This window comes from Protopterus annectens, chromosome 4.part0 (assembly GCF_019279795.1).
Source record: "Protopterus annectens isolate FY-2018-M chromosome 4.part0, PAN1.0, whole genome shotgun sequence".
Classification (NCBI taxonomy): Eukaryota; Metazoa; Chordata; order Ceratodontiformes; family Protopteridae; genus Protopterus; species Protopterus annectens.
In genome coordinates, this window is record NC_056733.1 from 1,998,746,304 (window position 1) to 1,998,759,037 (window position 12,734).

Consider the following 12,734-nt stretch of genomic DNA (forward strand, 5'->3'; position numbering starts at 1 on the left):
CTGCAAGCCTTGCTGATAGCAATGGGATGGTGGAGAGGAAGGGATAGGAAGGACTATTGCACTAACAGAGTCCATTGCAGGACTCGCATGTTCAAACGGGCACATGAAAGGAGTGTAATCGCTGCTGCCATGGAGCCTAGTGCCCTCAGGATCAATTCTGCTGGTGAAGCCTCTGAATGAAGGATAGCCCGTACATGAAGTTGAAGATTTCTGATTCTCTCGGCAGTTAGGAAGGCTCGCAAATCTCTGGTGTTTATTCTGGCACCTATAAATTCTATGATCTGTGTTGGAGCCAGTAGGGATTTGCCGACACTGATAGTAATGCCTAGTTGTGGGGCTAGATGGAGAAAGAAGTCTCCGGCTGAGCAAAGTAGATGCCTTGTTGGTGCGGTCAGGAGCCAGTCGTCCAGGTACGGGAAGACCTGAATTCCCTGGAGTCTCAGGTGGGCCGCAATCACTGCTAACACTTTGGTGAACACCCGGGGGGCTGTGGTGAGGCCAAAGGGAAGGACCCTGAACTGGTAGTGACTGGCTCCCAGCCGGACGCGAAGGAACCTCCTGGATCGTTTGTCCATTAAGATGTGGTAATACGCATCCTTGAGGTCTATAGAGCACATCCAATCGTTCTCCCTCAGAAGGGGGAGGATAGATTGAAGAGTGACCATTCGGAATTTTTCCTTGGTTACTGACGGGTTCAAGCGGGAAAGGTCAAGGATGGGTCTCAGATCCCCCGTCTTTTTTGGCACCAAAAAGAACCTGGAGTAGAGCCCTAATCCGAGCTGGTCTTGGGGGACGGGCTGGATGGCTCTTTTTCTTAGCAGCTGCTGTATTTCTGCGGCTGCGGCCTCCCTGTGATCAGGTGGTACATCGGGGAGGTTCTTGGATTGGGGGACATGGAGAATTGGTATTTTGTGCCCTCTGGATATGATGCGAGGCACCCAGCGGTCTGTTGTGATGGACTCCCATGCCGCTAGATGCTTCGAAAAACGCCCCCCAACTGCCTCCAGAGTGGAGCAGCCGGGCAACCCCAAAGGGCTGCTGCGCGGGCCGTTCAGAGAAAGGTTCTCTGGACCCGAAATTTCTCGGAGCCCCTCTGCCCCTAGGGCGACGTCCTCCCTGTCCACCTCTGCCACGGTAGGACTGGTTGTCCGGAGCTGGTTGGGAATGTTGTGATTTTCGGAACCACATCTTCTTCTGACCATTTTGGTTCCTTGAAAAGGACCGCTGGGGAGCAGAGAAGCGGACTCCGATGGCAGACAACGTCTTCCCGTCCTTCTCGCTCTGGACAAGCATCTCGCGAACTGTTTTGCCAAAAAGGGCAGAACCATCAAAGGGGGCGTTCGCGAAGGACACTTTAAAGGGCTCCGTAAAGTCGCAATGACGTCTCATGACTAGGCCTGCTCCGCTGGCCCTAGCGGCTCCCTCTGTGGTGTGGGACAATAGCCGCATAGAGGTGTTTGAAATAGATCTCAGAGTGGCCATTCGGGTGGAGTACAATTGTTTATCCTCCTCCGACATGGACTCAGGGGGGGATGCAGCGTATTCTTTGATAAGATCCCGCTGCATCCTGATGACATGTGCCATATACTTCAGAGACCTTACTGAGAAGGTCGCTGAACTAAAGACTCGCTTCCCTAAGCGATCCATCAAACGGGACACTTTGCTCGGTGAATGGACTGAGGGACTCTCCTGAGCCAATTCCCTCTTTGTGGCTGCCGCCGTCAACATGGCATCTACAGGGGGGCCCTTACTCCAATGTGACCGGTCTGAGGGGGGGCTAAGAATCCTATCCGGTTGCTTGGGTATTGGCTCCACGGTGTCCAGATCCTTCCATGCCCTGGTGGTAATAAGGTCCACCAGGGGATCGGCTGGAGGGGACACAGAGGAGGTAGACGGGCCTGCCTCGAATGCCTCCAGAAACACGGACTCGTCAGAGGAAGACTTGGGGGCAGACCACCCACCTCTGATTCTCAGCATCTCCATGATGTCTCCAAAGGAGACATCCTCAGGGGGTGATCTTGGGAAGCCTTCCCCTTCCTCCAAGTCCGTGTCCTCGGTTAAGGACTCAGGGGAGTCCACGTGCCAACTTTTGCACTTATGCTTGCGGGGAGCTTCCTCGGGGGGACTGTCCGAGGAGGCCTCGCCAGCAACATCTTGTTCCAATGGAACTATCTGTGACATCGAAGCAGGCTGTCCCTTTGGCCGGGTGATGGATGCCTGGCCCAGCAGAGAGGGAGTGCAGGGAGGAGTCGATGCAATGACCGGGGGTCCGGATGCTCTCAACAGAGCCCTCTCCACAAAATCGAATGCAGAGGGAGAGCCACTCTCCAATGGATCCGAAAGTCGGCTCCCACTCGGATCCGATGAAGGGATCGGAGCCGGCGCCGAGACCGTTGGATCCGAGGGACCAGTGTGCTCCGACCTGGACGGAGCCGAAGGCACACTGAATACCCCGGATCCGAAGCTCGGACCACGGCTCCGAGAGGTCGGATCCGACAGACTCGAGGGTAGGGTCGGATCCGAAGTACTAAGTACTGTCGGCGCCGACCCACCCCCGGCTCCAAGGCTGCTCGGCTCAGAGTGCTCCGAACCCGGGTAGCGGGTCGGAGAAGGAGCAATTGGGTGGAAAAAAGGTGTCGAGCTCCCCCCCTGAGGGGGGGGAGGCAAGAGCACTCCCATCTGCAGCTGGGCCTGGATGAACCTTCGCATCATCCGGTCCAAGTCTGCATCAGATAAACTGAATGTGGATCTCGAAGAGGCCACCGATGCAGGCCTGGAATGCCGCCTCGATGACCTCGACGGAGATCGGGTCTCCTCCTCCTCGGGCCCCGGGGAAAAAGAAGGGGATCGGAGCCGAGGAGGAGGAGACCTAGAAGCAATGGAGGGAGAAGCCCGCTTAGCTGGCGGGGCCGAAACGGAGGTCTCGGCCCGCCGCTTGTGGTGCTTCTCCCTCCGTTTCTCCCTCCTGGCCTCCCTGTCCTCCGACACTTTAGCGGGAGTTTGAGTCCCAGTCGGGGGCAGGAGTGGCAACCATCACAGGCTGTGATGGAGCCACAGGAGTAGCAGAGGTAGCGGAGGCCGAAGCTGAATCCGGGGGTAGAAGTCCCGCCAGGACCAGCTTCGACCTCAGTTCTTTCCGTGCCCTGGGGTTGAACGCTGCACAGATAGTACAGCCCGAGGTGAGGTGTTCAACCCCAAGGCACCGAACGCACAGAGTGTGGCCATCAGCCATTTAGAAAATATGGCTTTTGGGGCCTCAGCCATTCCCTTAAAACTACACACACAGGCCCCAAAAAAACACTCAACACACACTCACACACTAGCGACCAGCGAAGAGAGGGTATTAATTAAAAAAAATATAGGGAACCTAACTCATACACACTTTAAAAGTATTAATGTAAAATAAAAATTTAAATTCTGACGAAAAATGTAGAAAAAAGGTAACTTTTTTTCACTTATCTGCGGAGCTCTGAAGAGGATCCAGCCATCACAAGCGCGGCAAACTAGATCTGGGTTCATGGAGGGTTAGCAGGGGATTATGGGTGAAGGGAGGGGCTAGGAGCTCAGATCCATTAGCTTGAAACAAGTTGCCGGTTCGGATCCGATATCGGATCCGTAACCCACAGATTGCTGACAAATGAACATTCCTACTTCAGATCCTGTGTTTCTGCTGTGGCCAGTTGTGGATTTCTTCTTGCTGCTGTTCTTCAAGTTGTTACATAATAGTCTACCATTATCACTCTCCCCTCTGCGGGAACTACCTCCACGTGTGTCCTGCAAAGGACCCAGAGATTTTCTGACCCAAATTTTTCAACCTCCCAGTTGATTCCTGGAAAAGGTCCTTTGAGGGGTCGAAAAACACACGCCCACTGCAGAGAGGGTCTGTCTTATTCACTCCTGGAGTGCGTGCCCTTTACTGTGATGCCAAAGGGGGCATTGACAAACGACTTGATGGGTTCTGCAAAAATCAAAGGTGCATCCAGACATGCCTCCTGGTGGAAATACATGAGCCCACAGCCCTTGAGGTGCCTTCCGCAGCGTGCACGATGAGCCTCATGGACGAACTGGATATAGCTTGTAGGGTAGCCAACTGAGAGACCACTGAAGATTGAGACTCAGCAGTTCCAGTAAGATACGGATTAGTTCCTTAAATCAAATCTCTTTGTAGCCTCGTAAAATATGCCAGATAGCTTAGTGATCTCAGACCAAATGTTGCTGAAGCATAAAGACGCTTTCCAAATCTGTCCATCACCCTGGGGTGCGCTGAAGTATCAAAAGAGAAGGCAATATCCTGTTTGATAAACTGGAAGCTTTCGGCTGGCTGTCCCTCTGAGGTAGAACTGATGAGGGTCACGGAGCAAAGTCATCAGAGATGTAGAGGGTAGATCCGAGGGGGAAGGACCCATCTGACCAGCCGGAGCACAGAAAGTACAGTGTACACTTACCATAAATGTAGATGTTCGAGAGTATTCACTGTTGCAGTCATCACACTTGGGTTATCTGCCTGCAGGTAGCCCTCAGTCGGCCCAAATATCAGAGTCTTGGGATTTTTGCATCGGATGCGGTCGCCTCTTCCATGACGTCAGGTGGTCAGAGGTATAAAACAAGCAACAAACACCATTACATCAGTTTTTCTTGCCCCAGATGTCAGGAGCTTCCAAAATAGGAAGCAATTACATGGTGTGAACACCTACAGTAAAAAATAAACACTACTGCCATAAGATATGGCCAAAAAAAGAGGAAAGGTAGAAAGCAGAGAAAAGTCAGGGGGCTGGAGGGAGAGTAACCAGGACTGCAACAGTGAATACACTCTAAAATCTACACTTATGTTAAGTGTACACAACTGTACTATGTTCTTCGTGTTTCACTGTTTCAGTTCATCACACTTGGGATAATTCCCACAGCTGAGGAAGGGTGGAGGCAGTCGAAGTATTAGGGCTGGCTAGCAGGCCTTGTACGACTGCTGTAGCAAATCCAGCTCTGGATTTTGAAAAGATAGGTAAGCGGTAATGCTTAGTGAAGGTGTGTACTGAACTCCAGGTTGCAGTTTCCAGGAAGTCCCTGGTAGGGACTCCCTTGAGAAATGCTGTACAGGTTGAGGCAACCCTAGTGGAATGGGTTCTGATCCCTTGTGGGGTAGGTTTTCCATGGTACTTGTAGCAGAAATGGATGCAATTGTGCTATCCATTTGGAGATGGTTTGCTTTGAAATGGCCTTGCCCTCTGCCCCTGTAGCAAAGCTGGCTAGCAGCTGGTCAAATTTTCTGAATGGTTTAATCCTGTAAAGGTAGAACCTAAGCTGTCTGTGCACGTCCAAGGAGTACATGGTCCTTTCCCCTTTATTCTGAGGATTAGGAAAAAAGGTTGGTAAATGGATGGATTGGTTTAAAGCCACACTGGATACCACCTTGGGCATAAATGATGGGTTAGTCCTGAGGGAAACCCTGTCCGCATGGAAGATAATGAAAAGTTCCACAGGCATAAGGGCCTGTAACTCAGACACACTTCTTGCTGAAGTGATGACTAGAATTAATGCTGTTTTCCAGGAGAGAAATTTTAACTCTGCTGTAGCAGCAGGCTCAAAAGGGGGAAGCGTGAGCTTCTCTAGTACAAAAAGAGATGGTCCCAGGCAGGAGTGGGAGCTCTCCTCGGGGGGGTCTTAAATTGTTAGCTCCTCTTAGGAACTGTTTGACCAGAGGGTGAGGGAAGAGGGGTGGCTCAGTATTATAATGAGCTGAGATGGCAGATGCATGAATCTTAATGGATAAGAATAGACTTTTGTGGAGCAGCTCTGCTAGATAATCAAGGATTTGAGGTAAGGTGGGCATGGCTGTGTCCTTTCACCAAGACTGGCTCTAAGAACAGTATCTTTTCCACCTTTCCGAACAGGATTTCCTAGTACTAGGCCTTCTGGCCTCAATGATGACGTCCAGCACCTCTTTGCTGAGGAATGCTGGTGATTTATTCAGGGAATAAGCCAGGCTGCAAGGTTCAGGGTTTGCAGCTGAGGATGCAAAATCTGGCCCTCCTGCTGGGACAGCAGAGAAGGGGGTCTGGTGCAGGTGCCAGGGTGGCACTGTTGTCAGACTGCATATAAGTGGGTACCAGTGCTGGCGTGGCCAGTCTGGTGCAGTAAGGATTGGCCTTGTCCTGTCCTGTTTGATCTTGAGTAGTATTTTCGAGAGGAGGGGTAGAGGGGAAAAGGCATAGATTGAGAAGTTTTCCCATGTAAAGGATAGGGCATCCCCTTTCCATGCTTGGCTGCGGGGAGTTCTGGTGCAAAATTTACTCAATTAATGGTTCTGAGGGGAAGCAAAGAAGTCCACCTCTGGTGTCCCCCACCTGTGGATTAGAAGCTTGAATGAACTGGGTTCCAGTTTCCACTCGTGCGGGTCCATTAGACTTCTGCTTGTCATCTGCCAGTGAATTTTGTTTGCCTGGCAGGAATTTAGCTTGCAGGTGCACTTGGTTGCTCAAGGCTGTGTTCCACAGAGCCATGGCTAACCTGCAGAGTGGGTAGGAATGAGTTCCTCCCTGCCTGTTTATGTACCACATGACTGTGGTGTTGTCAGTCTTTCTCAAGAGCTGTCCTGGAAGGATAAGGTATTTGAAGGCTGTCAGTGCATTCTGTACAGCTAACATTTCTTTTTGATTGATATGCAAGTGCATTTGTCCTGGGCTCCATTTACCTTGAATGCATTTGCCTGCCACTTGACCCCCCCATGCATAATCTGATGCATCTGTTGTCAGGGTTTGGGCGATGGGAGGTTGAGTGAAGGAGTCCCTTGTTGTGGTTGCAGGCCTCTGCCCACCAAAGGAACTCTGTCCTTAGGCAAGGAATGATCAGAATCACCGTTTCAAGGTCCTGAGAATATTCACACCAGAGACTTTAAGTACCACTGAAATTTTCTCATATGCAGTCTTGCATAAGGAATTAGGAGAATGCATGAGGCCATGAACCCTAGAGCTTGCAGATAGCTGGGTTTGGGTGGCCAGTAGTTTGAAGTAATTAGTCAAATAAACCTGCTTTTCTGGAGTGAGGAATGCCATCTGGGAAGTTGTGTTCAAGCCTGCTCCCAGGAATACAATTTCTTGGCTGGGTACCAGATGTGATTTCTTTTTGTTGATGGTATACCCCAGAGAAGTTAGGAGTCTTTACAAATGTCAGGTGCTGAAGTAGCAATTCCTGATTATCCTCCTGAATCAGGCAATCATTCTAGTATGGGTAAATTCGAATGTTTCTCTGCCTGCAGTATGAAATGGCTGGAGCCATGCACTTTGTGAATACAATGGGCACAGGAGATAAGCCAAAGGGAAGTGCAGAGAACTGACCGTGCATAGAGCCTGCCCAGAAACGTAGATATTTCCTGCAAGATTCCATTATGGGGATGTGCAGATTGTCTTTTCGGCTTTTCCAGGTTAGGGGTCGCCACAGCGGAACTCCGGTCTGCTAATGATTGGCAGTAGATTTTTATGGTGCAGAGTTGCCAGCCTGACACGCAACCTTCAGCGAAGGCACGCACATTCACGCATGTCTTTCGGAGGCCACTCGATTGCGGGGAGGACATGCAGACTCCAGAATCGAACAGGATAACCTCTTGCTGTGAGACAACAACGCTACCGCTGTACCACCGCGGCTTATGGGGATGTGTAGATAATCTTATTTTATGTATAGGGTGACCAGCAAGGAGTCCTTGGCTAGCACAGGCAGCAACTGTTGGAGTGTAAGCTTTTTGAACTTTGGTACCACCAGGAAGATAATGAGAATTGACAGATCCAGGATGGGGTGCCAAGAGTTTTCTTTTCTGGGCACCAGAAACAGTCTTGAGTAGAAACCATTTCCCCTTTGCCCTGTTGGAACAGGTTGAATAGCCCTGATACGGAGAAGAGAAAGTACTTGCTTTTGGGCCTCTGCCCACTGGTTTGGGGAAAGGTCTGGCAATCCGCTTGGGGTTAGCAGTGAATGGAAGTACAATCTGTAACCCTGGGATACAATGTTTAAGACCAAACTGTCCTGGGTAATGTATTCCCAGTTTTTTGTATGCAGGGTGAGTTTTTCTCCTAGGGGTGCAAAGTACTTGGGCATGGCCGGGAAGGAAGCAGGAGAAGTCATTGTGAACTTTTTCCATAAGAGGGTGGCTTACCACTCTCCCTGTTTATGAGGTGGGAGCACTCCATTGTTTAGATCTATGCATACCCTGAGACTATAGCCTTTGTGGTCTGTTGTCCCTGGGTTTGGATGAAGGCCTGGGAGGGACTGGAAAGGACCAGTTTTTTGAAGGCTAATGCCTACTGAATCTAGGTGGCTGTACCTCTAAGAAATCTTTAACAGTTTGCATAGATTTAGCTTTTTCCTCCATCTTTATAAGAACTTCTTCTGCTTTTGTGCTAAACAAACATTCTTGATTTAATGGAGCATCTAGTAATTTTGCTTTGACATGGTCTGGCAAGATTTGTTCCTTCAGCCAAGCATGCCTTCGCAGAAAAGACCCAGTGACAGCAGCCCTGCAAGATGCTTCTAATGCATCAAAACCACACTGCAAAGTAAGTTTACCAACTTGGTTTGCCGAATGCATTAACTCTTGTAAATCTTTATTTTCTGCACAATCAGGAACCAGCAACATTTTTTGTTTAATTAGTTCCATAACATGCTGCTGGCACTTCAACACGTGAAACTGGCAATTTAAAGCCCTGATGGCAAGAGTTGCAGAGGTGTATACCTTTTTACCCCAAGCCTTAGAATCCCTGTCTGAAGGGGTACTGTTTTTGGCTGTAGTAGTCTCAATACCTTTAGGTCCCTGGGAAATGGTCTCTGGATCCGCAGTAGAATTTTTAGAGAGAAATTTGAGAGAGTCAGGTACTCTGTAGTACCCATCAGGCTTTCTAAGAGCTGGAGGTAAAGTATCAGGGTTAAGACTTGATCCCATGAAGACATCAGCTACAATATCCAGGACAGGGGGTGTAGCTAGAGGCCTGTGCTGAGGCAAATCTAAAAATTCCCTGAGTCTCTTTTTTGACTGAGGGTAGTCCTGGCATTCCCAGCGGAAATGCTCTCTTAGGGTATGCAAGGTTTCACCGAAAGAGAAGTCCACTGGAGAGGAGGCAGAGGGAATGGAATCCTCTGCATCTGAAGGTGCGATTGCTTCTCATTGATGGTGTACCCCAGTGAAGTTAGAAGCTTCTTAACAAATACCAGGTGTTGTAATAGCAAGTCCTGACTTTCTGCTTGTATCAGACATTCGTCCAAATATGGGTAAATCTGGATATCTCTCTGCCTGCAAAATGCAATGGCTGGAGCTAGACACTTTCTGAACACCCTGGGCGTAGTAGATAAGCCAAATGGAAGTGCAGAGAACTGATAGTGCATGGAGCCCACACTAAAACGTAGGTATTGTCTGAAGGATTCCCTTATTGGGATATGCAGTTAAGCTTCCTTTAAGTCTGGGGTTGCCAGCCAGGCATCCTTGGCTAGCAAAGGAAAAAGCTGTTGAAGAGTTAGCATTTTGCATTATGGAACCACCAGAAAGGTGCTGAGAATAGAGAGATCCAGGATAGGATGCCAGGAACATCCTTGAATAAAAACCTTGTCACCTTTGTTCTGCTGGAACAGGTTGAATAGCCCTAATACAGAGGAGAGGATGTACTTGTTTTTGGGTCTCTGCCCATTGACTTGGGGGGAGGTCTGGCCAACCACTTATGGTTGGGTATTGTGTGGAAGTGGAATCTGTATCCTAGGGAAACTGTTTAAAACCCATTTGTCCTGGATAAGGAGTTCCCAGTATTTTGCATGCAGGGCAAGCTTTCCTCCTGAGGGAGCAAGTAGTTGAGCAGGGCTTGGAAGGGTTAAGGTTAAGTCACTGTGCCATTTTCCATAGGGGGGTGGCTTACTACTCCCTGCTTTGGAAGTTGGGGCCCCCCACTGCTTAGATCTGTGCATAGCCTGAGACTGAAGTCTTGATCGTCTGCTGTTCCTGGGTTTGGACAGAGAAGGCCTGGAAGGGACTGGAAAAGACATGTTCCCTGAAGGCCAATACCTACTGAATCTGGGAGGCTGTACTTGTAAGAAATATTTAACAGTTTGCATAGATTTAGCTATTTCCTCCATCCTTTTGAGGACTTCTGCTTTGTTGCCAAAAAGGCAGTCTTGGTTTACGGGAGCATCCAGTAATTTAGCTTTAACATAATCTGGCAAGTTTTGTTCCTTAAGCCAAGCATGCCTTCTAAGTACAGACCCAGTGATAGCAGCCCTGCCAGATGCTTCTAAAGCATCAAAACCACATTGCAAAGTATGTTTACCAACTTGTTCAGCAGAATGCATTAATTCTTGTAACTCTGTGTTCAGCAGAGTCAGGAATCAACATAATTTTCTGTTTAAGTAGTGCCATAATATGCTGCAGATACTTCGACATCAGAAAATGGAAATTTAAAGCCCTAATGGTCAAAGTAGCAGAAGTGTATACCTTCTTAACCCATATGTCTAAGGCTCTAGGGTCCCTAACAGAAGGGGTAGGATTTTTGGCAGTAGTAGCCTTAATGCCTTTTGGTCCTTGGGAAATAGTCTCTGGATCGCAGTAGGATTCTTGAAGAGGAACTTGTGAGAATCAGGTACTATGCAGTACCTGTCAGGTTTCCTGGGAGCTGGAGGCAAAGTGTCTTGGATAAGGGTAGATTCCAAGAAAACATCATCTACAACACCCAGAACAGGAGGGATAGCTAGAGGCCTGTGTTGAGGCAGGAGTAAAAATTCCCTAAGTCTCTTTTTGGACTCAGAATAGTTCTGGATTTCCCAGCGGAAATGCTCCCTAAGGGTATGCAAGGTTTCTCCAAAAGAAAAATCTTCTGGAGGGGAAGCAAAGGGAATGGAATCCTCTGCATCAGAATCCTCATAAGTAGATAAGGGCAAATCCTGGTAATTAGAAGCAACAGAGATATCAGATTCCTGATCAGAAGAATTAGAAAGAAAATCAGTTCTAGGTCTCTTAGAGGGGGAAGGCTGGTTTTCCCAAGTTAATGAGGTCTTCAGCCATTCTAAGCAACTGTTTTTGAAGCATATGGGTGGTTTGGTCGACTGTTTTGTAGGCGTAGTGCGAGCTTTAGGCCTGAGGAATTCGGTATTTCTAGCTTGAGACAAAAGTAGTCCGTTTAATATGAAAGTCTGTAGGCCTGAATACACCCTCAGAAGCCGGTGCCTGCACAGCAGCTCCAGACCCATCCAAGGTAGAGACATCCGCAGGTTCCATTGTAGAAGAAGCATCTCGTGGCATACTGGACTCCGAATGGGTCTCAGTAGAGGCCTGCGAATCTGTAGTAGCAGGTATCAGGGGCTGCGAAAGCTCCTCACTGAGTACCGGCGGACTGGCGACTAGTTTAACGGAAGCATCATCGGCAGTTTTGGACCTATGCGGTCAATCTCTGTCTTTATCCTTACGTTTTTTCGGAAAATTGACAGTCAGATGGCTTAATTAAGCCATTTCGGACTATAGAGATCGAGAAAGAAAGTATTTAGCTAAAAAATTGTCCGATGATGAATAGTTCGGGCATTGAACAAGGCACTAAACCGACAGTGAGGGATGTCGTGGTCTGGGCCTAAACAGGTGACTCAGTAAGAATGAAAATCTCTCTGAGGTATTTGCTTTCCACAGGCAAGACAATAGTTAATTTTTTCTGACATCCGATAGGGGAAGAAAAAAGGATCCCCAACAGGGTACTTATCTTTTTGAAGACTTCGGGTCTGAAATTCGAAAATGAAAATTTCAGGAGTCGGCCAATCGGCACTTGCGAACTGCTTCTACTTTGGGTACCGCACGGCAAGAAAGACTGATGTAATGGCATCGGCTGCATGTTTTATACCCCTGATGACCTGACGTCATGGAAGAGGCGACAGTATCAGACGCATAACCCAAATATGATGACTGCAACAGTGAAACACGAAGAACATCGGAAGCATCGTCGGCAGTTTAGGACCTATGCGGTCTGTCTCTGTCTTTTTCAGAAGATCAGTAGTTGGAAGTCTTAACGAAGTAATTTCGCAATATGGAGAACAGCAGCAAAAGAATATAGCAACAAAGATAGCCTGACAATGAATAGTTAGAGTGTTGAACAAGGCACAGAACCAACAGCGAGGAACGTCGTGGTCTGGGCCTAACAGGTGACGCAGCAAGAATGAAAATCTCTGAGGTATTTGCTTTCCACAGGCAAGACTTTTTCTGACATCAGTTAGAGCAAGAAAAAAGGATCCACAACAGGCTACTTAGTTTTGAAGACTTCAGGTTTGAAACTCGAAAAACGAAAGTTGCAGGTAGTGGCCGACCGGCACTTGTGAAGTGCTTCTGCTTTGGGCATCCGCGCATCAAGAAAGCTAATGTAATGGCATCAGCTGCAAGTTTTATACCCATGAAGTCATGGAAGAGGCGACAGCATCCAATGCAGAAATACCAAGACTCTGGTATTCAGGCCGACTGAGGGCTACTTGCAGGCAGATAACCCAAGTGCGATGACTGCAACAGTGAAACACGAAGAACATCAGTCATACCTGGAAAAAACTGAAGTTTTCATAAAATGCTGCATCGGCAATAAAATTTTATTTCATAATCAAATTAGTTTTACAAAACATGCAATGCACGATCAGAAAGAGCAATGTGTAATGAATAAACTTTCTCACAAAACTGGGCATGTAATATATGTGCATCTGTAAAGTTATGTGGTATTTATGATGCTTATTAAAACATACAATTT

At 48.3% G+C, this 12,734-nt stretch overlaps 1 protein-coding gene across 1 annotated transcript in view; it reads right to left on the minus strand.

The window, feature by feature from the left end:
- Positions 1 to 12,734, minus strand: part of KPNA4 (karyopherin subunit alpha 4) — a 1,407,074-nt gene that overhangs the window by 1,010,011 nt on the left and 384,329 nt on the right. The gene's annotated exons all lie outside the window — the stretch shown is intronic.